This window comes from Camelina sativa, chromosome 17 (assembly GCF_000633955.1).
Source record: "Camelina sativa cultivar DH55 chromosome 17, Cs, whole genome shotgun sequence".
Lineage (NCBI taxonomy): Eukaryota > Viridiplantae > Streptophyta > Magnoliopsida > Brassicales > Brassicaceae > Camelina > Camelina sativa.
The window spans coordinates 31,612,507-31,621,773 of record NC_025701.1 but is presented as its reverse complement, the minus strand read 5'-3'; positions in this window follow the sequence as shown (position 1 = coordinate 31,621,773).

Here is a 9,267-nt window from a genome sequence, read left to right as displayed (position 1 = left end):
TGTATTGAAGAGGAGTATATTTTTCCAGTACCACCCGTCACATCCCTTTTCAACAACCGGTTATTGCTTTATGATGAAAGCGACAACGATGGGAAGTTTGTGATATACAATTATCGTTTAAATTCGTATGGTGAGATTTTCAACCCTCGTTATTTGGGAGGTGCCATTTCTTTTTCGGAAAGCTTAATCACTCTTCCATAAAACTCTCCTTTTTTTTTCATTTTTTGTTCACATATATAACAGGTTATTGTCTAGTAACTTTCATGGGTCTGTTGATGGCAACTCCTATTTTTATATATACTCAATTTTTCCTTATCAAAACTCCTTTTTCATTTAACAGGTAAATTGAAAAACAAACAAATCCTCTCTTTGTCTCCATTTGTGCTGTCGGAGATTGGTTTGTTTTAATGTACTATGTGGAGGTTAATAGAATATAAGAATATTCTGTAAACAACTTAGCTGTAGTACATATTTTGTTATGTGTATCCCATCTATATAGGGAGCTCGTTGTAACCTCTTAGGCTATATAAAGCCTTGTATATCAATGAATCACTCAGGGGAGTTTATCCAACTTTCAAACGTCACTAATTAAAATCAAACAGACTCGGCATGTTTCTTTATGACATGAAGTGACAAAATTAGAAAAATTAAGTAAGGCCTAAATGGGTCTTGCCCGGGAAAGAAATTTACTATGTGCATTATGAATTGAGGGAGAAAGTAATGGTAACATATGAATTCATGGACTACATGTATTTGAATTAACGTTGGCTAGTAGGTAATGCATATGTAACGCAACAGGCTTCTACCACATACTGTAGGCAATGCGTGTTACATAATAAAGTAGTTAGTGTTTCTAACTTACTTTTAGAAAAAGAACGACACAGATTTCTTATGCAGTTTATTTGTGGAACGAGATTTCGTAAGCGCCTCCGCATACCTAATCAGCTCTTTCTTCCCGTTCTGATCTGATTCCAAATATCAAGAAAGTAAACCATGAAGAAGTTTAGAAAACAGAGAGACTTTTGATGAATAACTTGTATTTTGCTTAATGTTTACTTTGGGGTTTTACATCTTTTTATATACAAGGAAGAAGAACAATCTAGAAACTTTTGTCTTGGAGGACAGCTGTATTAGGGTTAGTCACCAACTTCGTACTGTCTCTGCAATGCTCTGTATTGTCCCTGTACTCTTCCGTTGATGTCGCTGCTTCTCTCCGTAATGTTGCTGCTGTTCTGTTTTGACCATTGAGATGTGTCAGTAGTCAACCTTTGATGTTGGGCAATCAAACTTTGATGTTGGACTTGGGCTTGAGGCTTGTTTCCTGAGGCCTTATCTTCTACACTCTCCCTCAAAGTTGGCGTGGAGGTGACGGAACAAGCTGACACACCAAGTTTGCCGCGAAGATAAAAAAAAGAAGGACGTGGTAATGGTTTTGTGAAGATGTCGGCAAACTGTAGTGTCGCAGGAATGTGGTGTGTCTCGATAAGTCCCAGTCCTACTCTTTCTCTGATATAGTGAAAGTCTTTATTAAAGTGTTTTGTGCGGTTGTGTAGAGCAGGATTGGCAGACAAGTAGACTGCAGAGATATTGTCACAAAACACACGAGTAGGATGATATTGTGTAATACCAATGTCCCGTAGAAGAGAGGAGATGTGAGCTCCTTAGCGACAACTGAGAGAGCTCTATATTCTGACTCTGTTGACGAATTGGAGACCGTGGACTGTCGTTTTGCAGACCAGGATAGTAAGGTAGAGCCAAGGAGAATACAAAAACCAGTGGTGGACCTTCGTGTGTCCTTGCAGCCAGCGTAGTCACTATCACAGAAAGCTGAGAGAGAAGGATTATTGTGCTTCTGTATCGGCATCCCCATATTGAGAGTCCCTTTAACATACCTGAGAATTCTCTTAAGCAGAGTGAAATCTGAGTTAGTCGGAGCATACATCCCTTGACAGTAGTTGACAGCATACTGAAGGTCTGGCCTCGTGATTGTCAGATACTGTAATTTGCCTGCAAGACTCCTGAAGTTTGTAGGTTCTGCAAATGGTGTGACATCGAGTCTGTCAAGCTGTTGAGGCAGAGGAGTAGGCATTGGATTACAGTTTGTCATGCCCGCCTGATGGAGGATGTCAGAGGCATAAGCTGTCTGGTGTAGAAATAGACCATTTTTGTAGGCTTCAATCTCGATCCCAAGAACGTAACGAGGAGGACCCAGGTCTTTCATGGAGAATCTGCTGTTTAAAGCTGCGAGGAGTTGTTCCAGTAGGCCAGTGTCACTGCCTGTGAGGAGAATATCGTCGACATACAGTAGAAGAACCAGAGTTTTGTCACCTTGATTGCAGACGAAGAGTGAGGGATCGGATGTGCTACATTCAAAGCCGAAGTCAAGCAAGAAATTGCTAAATGTATCAAACCAAGCTCGTGGTGCTTGTTTGAGACCATACAGAGCTTTGGTGAGGTGACAGACATAATCAGGTTTCTCTGGGTCAACAAACCCTGTTGGTTGATACATAAACACAGGTTCCTGCAACTCACCGTGTAAGAAGGCATTGGACACATCGAGTTGTTTGATTGGCCAGTCCATGTCTGTAGCAGTGTCAAGAACTAGTCGTATGGTGGTTGTTCGAACTACGGGACTAAAGGTTTTGAGATAGTCAAGTCCCTCCTCCGATTCGAATCCTTTTGCCACTAGCCTGGCTTTTAGTTTATCCACTGTTCCATCTGGTTTGTGTGTTGTCTTGAAGACCCATTTGGAGGATAAGATGTTCATATCTTCAGTGGGAGGCACCAGAGACCATGTATGGAGCATGTGTATGCGTCCAATTTTGTCCATTACCGCACCATTCCAACCCGGATGTTTCATAGCCGCGACAATGCTTAAAGGTTCCTCAGTGATTTGTTTGGAAGCAAGAAGAACATACCGAGGGTTTGGTTTGTGAATCCCTGCTTTTGACCTTGTTGTCATCGAATGGTTGTTGTCAGCGACTATAAGCGTGGGTTCTGCAGTGTCTTGAACTGGTGCATCGACTTCTTCATTGGCTTCTTCATCACTATCTGCTTGACCACCAGATTCACTTTCAGCATATACGACATTGTCTGCCTGTTCTGGTTCTGCTTGGTCTTGTGTTGTGGGATTCTGAATTGGAATAGCAGGTTCAGTGCCTCGAGACAGCAGTTGCAGAGATGGAACTGACACAGGCTGAGGTAAGGCATCGGAGTGTTGCCAGGCTTGCAATAGAGGTGTTTGATATTGTGGAGACAAGTGGTGATATTTATCCTTGAAAGGATATTGACATTCATCAAATAGTACATGGCGAGAGATGTAAACTTTGCCTGTAAGTGGATTATAGCAGCGATAACCCTTGTAGTTGTTGCTGTAACCCAGAAAGACACATTGCAGGGATTTAGGATCGAACTTGTGCTGAGCTACTGGTCGCAGACACAGGTAACAGGCGGAGCCAAACACTCGGAGAGGAGAGTAGTCTACTTTCTGCTGGAACAGCGTTTCATAAGGACTAACATTGCTTAGAACTGATGATGGTAGAAGATTAACCAGGTAGTTAGCAGTGAAGAAAGCCTCGACCCAGAACTTCATTGGGACATGACCGTGAAACATCATGGATAGGCCGAGTTCAACTAAGTGCATATGCTTTCTCTCTGCAACCTCATTTTGTTGAGGTGTGTAGGGGCATGAAATGTTATGTTGAATACCATGCTCTTCTAGGTGTTTCTTAAACCCATTACTGGTAAACTCTCCTCCTCCATCAGTTTGAAACACTTTGATTTTTGCATTCAGTTGATTTTCAACCAGCTTTTGGAAAGCAATAAAAACAGACATAAACTCTGACTTCAAGCGCAAAGGATAAAACCAAGAGAATCTTGAGAAATCATCAACAAACACTGCATAATACTTGAAACCTTGGTTTGATACAACTGGTGAAGGTCCCCAAAGATCACAGTGAATTCGATCTAAGGGTTTTAAAGATTTAGAATCAGAAGAAAAAAACTGCAACTTAGTACTCTTCCCCATCTGGCAAGGCTCACAAACGGGTAGTGTTCTGCTCTTATTGACTTGAATTTCGTTGCTGGTTTGTAGGTGTTGAAGAATCGGAGAGTTAGAGTGTCCTAAGCGATGATGCCATGTTTCTAAGTCTGCTCCACACTGCCTATTTGAATAGAACACCATACACTCTTGATTCTGCAACACATAGAGGCTCTCTCTATGAGGACCCTTTGACACCACTTTCTGAGTTGTCAAGTCGATGATATACACATCATTAGAATAAAAAAAACACACCACAAGGATAATCATCACATAGTTTTGACATGGACAAGAGCGATTTTTTGATATCAGGACAAACTAACACCTCATTTAATGGAATGGTACCTTTAGCAGACGAGATAGTGGTGGATCCAACATGAGTGCTTGGGAGATAAGCTCCATTCCAAACCATCACCGTGTCACTTCCTTCATAAGCCTTTGCTTCGTGCAGACCAGAAGTGGATGATGTAATGTGTGCAGTGGCACCAGAGTCTAGGTGCCACTCTTTTCCCGTTTCAGCAGCCACACGCAGAGAGGAGAAGGCTTGAGTGATTGATGTGATCACAGGACGCGAGGTCGGCCAAGAAGACCAAGACACGCCGGACGCGACCGAGACGCCCGACCAAGATGCCTCGGACGCGGCCAAGAAAACTCCTTCGGACGCGGCCAAAGCTCCAGCAATCCTTCCCGGAGACACCACACGCTCCAAGAGCTCAGCAAAGGCGGCCAAGCAACGGCTCAACCTATTCGTCCGGTCATTCGCTCAACACCAGCCATCCCATGAAGACTCGGAAGGCGCAATTCGTTTAGTTTTCACTCTTACCCAAGAGTGAAGACGATCAAGTCGCTTAAGCAAGGAAGTGTACTCTTTTTCCTCACTCCGGGTTTTTCCCAATGGGTTTACCGGAGAAGGTTTTAACGAGGCATGGAGCTAAGTGCACAACGCCAAAGGCTAAGTTGCTTCCCGCACAAGGCCAAGGCGGTTAACTTTCTTCTCTCTTATCTTTGGTTTAAATTTGAACTTTGGGAATATTCCTCGTGTGATCCTTTCGCTTTTGAACGTTGGGAGCTTTGCGTTGAAAGTCAATTGAGGCGACGTGTTCCATTTACAAGGGAAACACGTCTAAGGACGATTGTGCGGATCATAAAGAATCCGCGTGTCCCTAAGCCCTCACTTGACCTAATGTATTTAAACTCTCTCTTAGCATTTGTTCCTCCTTAGACTTGTATGAAAATAAAACTTTTCCTCAAGAGAGATTCTTGAAACTTGTCTCATTCTTCTATTTCTTCAATCCAGGATTGAACCTTGAGAAAACCCTAACAAGCCTCGAACCGGGTTCGACCTTTTTAGAGACCGTATCAAGAGGAGAGTCAAACCTCTTGTGTCGTCTCTCGATCCACTCTCATTTCCCCCTTGCTTCACTTCCACCTTTCAACCATCGCAACCTCGAGTTCTCTTCCACAAGCCCTCGAGTCTTCATCGTTCCATCTCGACTCCTTATCACCATCGCTTCCACCACTTTCATCCGATCACCGCATCCGACCGCATCCGTACGATACGAACACTACAAGAAAACAATCGATTTGCGATAGAAGAATCCATCGCAGATCCCTCGCAAATCATCAATCGCAAGGGATTTGCGAGATACTACGATTCCTCGCAAATCGCGTCTCGCAAATTCCAAACGTCGCAAGTACCTCGCAAATTTTGCGAGGAAAATTTTCCCTCGCAAATGCCTTGAAATGTGCGAGGACACATTTCCTCGCAAATCACTAGCAATTTGCGAGAAACCTCTTTACTCGCAAGGCTGAAGCAATTTGCTAGAAACTGAATCCATCGCAAATACGTTATAATCTGGATTAAGTGTAATAAAATTAATTTAGAATTTGGATTAGAATTGAAATTTTAATTTGAATTGGCAATTGGTAATAGAATTAAAATTTTAATTTGAATTGGAAATTGGTAATAGAATTAAAATTCCTATAAAATCCAAACTGAAATAGAATTTTAATTGTCTTAACAAAAAATTCAAACTAGGATGAAATTTAAATTGTCTTAAAAAAATATTTACATTACAAAACACAAGGTTTTAAAAAGTTTGAGAGAGAGAGTCGGTTCTGGTTCCGGTTGCGCTACCGGTGTTGGTAGTGTTGCCCTCTCCTCCGGCTTCTGGGTTGGTAGTGTTGCCCTCTCCTCCGACTTCTGGGTTGGTCCTTGTCGTGTTTCCAAACTTAGAAGCAAATTCTGGATCCTTTTCAGCGAGATACTCAAAGTATGCATCATAGCTATGCATCCTCTCTGAACTTGTTTGGATTTGATTCGCCTGAGTTTGGATTTGATTTGCCTGAGTTTGGATTTGAGTCGCCTGAGTTTGAATTTGAGTGGCCTGAGTTTGAATACAATCCTCAGCGGCAGCTAGCTTCTGAGCCAATATTACCGGATCATTAGCCGGAGACATAGGCGGTGGACCGCTACTGGCAGAGGATGCTTCAAACTGCAATGAATCAACCCCATAAATCCTGTTTTTCTTCTTTGGAGCAACCTACAAACAAAACAACAACACACCAATGAACTTCAAAGAAAGACGAAGACAAAACTCAAACAAAAACAAAGACAGTCAAAATATATAAAACAGACAACTTACCGATGTGTAAATTTTGTTTTTGACATGAATGGGCACCCCACCAGAAGCAGTGCTCTCTCCATTATCCCCTGTGCAATTCTCAGATTCCAAATCCTGAATCTTGGACGACACCTCGTTGAACAGAGCCTTAGACTTTCCATCCGTGAAAGACCCATCAGGGTTTCGATGAGTATCTTCTAGGATGCGTACAAAATCAGGAGTTAACTCACCAGTTAGCTCACACTGAAACAGAGAAACAGACAGATGATTAGTGTATTGATTGTCCATAAAGTCAATGCTAGTTCAAAAAGAAGAAGGCCTAAACACTTACATGTTTTCGAGCTCGAGCTTTAAAAGAGGTTTGGCCTGAGCGATGCTTATGTATGCCGGTGCCATCAGGATCATGATATCAAGCATTCCGGCTGTTGGTACTCTTGACTACTGATTTGGGGTCAAGCCAATATTTAACAAGACCAACCCATACTTGAGGATCAATCCACCGTGGCTTTGCCTCATAACTTTTTAGTTTCCACTTTAACTTCCACCTAGACACTTGATCACACATCCTGTCCTTAAGTTTGGTTTCAAACTCCTTCCTAACCCTATCGTTTATGGAACGGTCCCAATTATATATTTGCTTCCAAAAAACAAAAAAGTAAATTAGTATATGTTTAAACTTGACATATAAAACATTTTGTAAAGTAGCAAAATAGATTTGACTTACCACAAAAGATTCATACCAACGGTCTACCACGTTAGTCGGCGTCTGTGTCCAATTGGCATGAGGCTCTTTGAAATCTCTTTCAAAGATGCTTCGTAGAGTAGCGGCAACAGAGGAATCTTGGTCAAACCTCCAAACAAAATACAAAATGAAAGGAGTGAATTATTTGGATTCAACATGAAGACTGATTCGAAATACAAGTGTAACTATCATTCAAGTGTAACTATCATTCAAGTGCAACTATCATTCAAGTGTAATTATCAATCAACATGCAAATATCAGATTTCAACATGAAATTAAAAACTTTAAAGTATTGCTTACCAGACAGTTCCTGGAGGTCGACGTGGATCAAGCTTCGTTAAACCTGCACGCCCAGGACTATCGAGCAACTCTTCCAGTGTAAGATTGTTGAGACGTGTAGAAGCTCGTGTAGACGACGAACGAGCGGATGGAGTCACCTCCGGATGATCCCCAGAGCCAAGATTCACATTAGAGGGTGAAGGTGAAGGTGAAGGTGAAGGAGAAGGAGTATGATAAGACGGTGTCACCGGTAGTGGTTACAAGGTTGAACGGCGAGAGTTAGAACCGGTGGGAGTCCGTGTACGGTTAGAACCGGTGGGAGCAGGTACACCTTGATCAGACAGGAACCTTGTGTAATCGTTGCCATTAAACATCTATAAGAAAAACAAAATCAATTTAATCAGATCTAAGAGAAATAAGAAATTAGGGTTAATTTATGAAATTAGGGTTAATAGAATTAGGGTTAATATATGAAATTAGGGTTAATAGAAGAAATTAGGGTTAATTGAAGAGATACCTTGACGGAGAAGACGAAGAGTTTGCCGGTTCAACGGAGAAGACGAAGAAGAGCGGCTACGGTTTGCCGGAGAAGACGAAGAAGAGCGGCTAGAGTTTGTCGGAGAATACGAAAAAGAGCGGCTACGGTTTGCCGGAGAAGACGAAGAAGAAAGGAGATTAGGGTTAATTGAGAGGATGAAGAAGAGATATTAGGGTTTAGGTGAATGAGTTTGAGCTTCGCTCAAACCAGAGCTCGGTGGTATATATAAATATTTTGAGCCCTCGCAAAGCCCTCGCAGATATTGCGACAGAGTAACTAGGAACCGACAAACTGACCAATCAAAATTCACCAAACTTTGCGAGGGATTCGCGATGGATCCGTCGCAAATCCCTCGCACTTATATAATCAATCGAAATTAATTTTATACCAAGATNTTAAACCTGCACGCCCAGGACTATCGAGCAACTCTTCCAGTGTAAGATTGTTGAGACGTGTAGAAGCTCCTGTAGACGACGAACGAGCGGATGGAGTCACCTCCGGATGATCCCCAGAGCCAAGATTCACATTAGAGGGTGAAGGTGAAGGTGAAGGTGAAGGAGAAGGAGTATGATAAGACGGTGTCACCGGTAGTGGTTACAAGGTTGAACGGCGAGAGTTAGAACCGGTGGGAGTCCGTGTACGGTTAGAACCGGTGGGAGTAGGTACACCTTGATCAGACAGGAACCTTGTGTAATCGTTGCCATTAAACATCTATAAGAAAATCAAAATCAATTTAATCAGATCTAAGAGAAATAAGAAATTAGGGTTAATTTATGAAATTAGGGTTAATAGAATTAGGGTTAATATATGAAATTAGGGTTAATAGAAGAAATTAGGGTTAATTGAAGAGATACCTTGACGGAGAAGACGAAGAGTTTGCCGGTTCAACGGAGAAGACGAAGAAGAGCGGCTACGGTTTGCCGGAGAAGACGAAGAAGAGCGGCTAGAGTTTGTCGGAGAATACGAAAAAGAGCGGCTACGGTTTGCCGGAGAAGACGAAGAAGAAAGGAGATTAGGGTTAATTGAGAGGATGAAGAAGAGATAT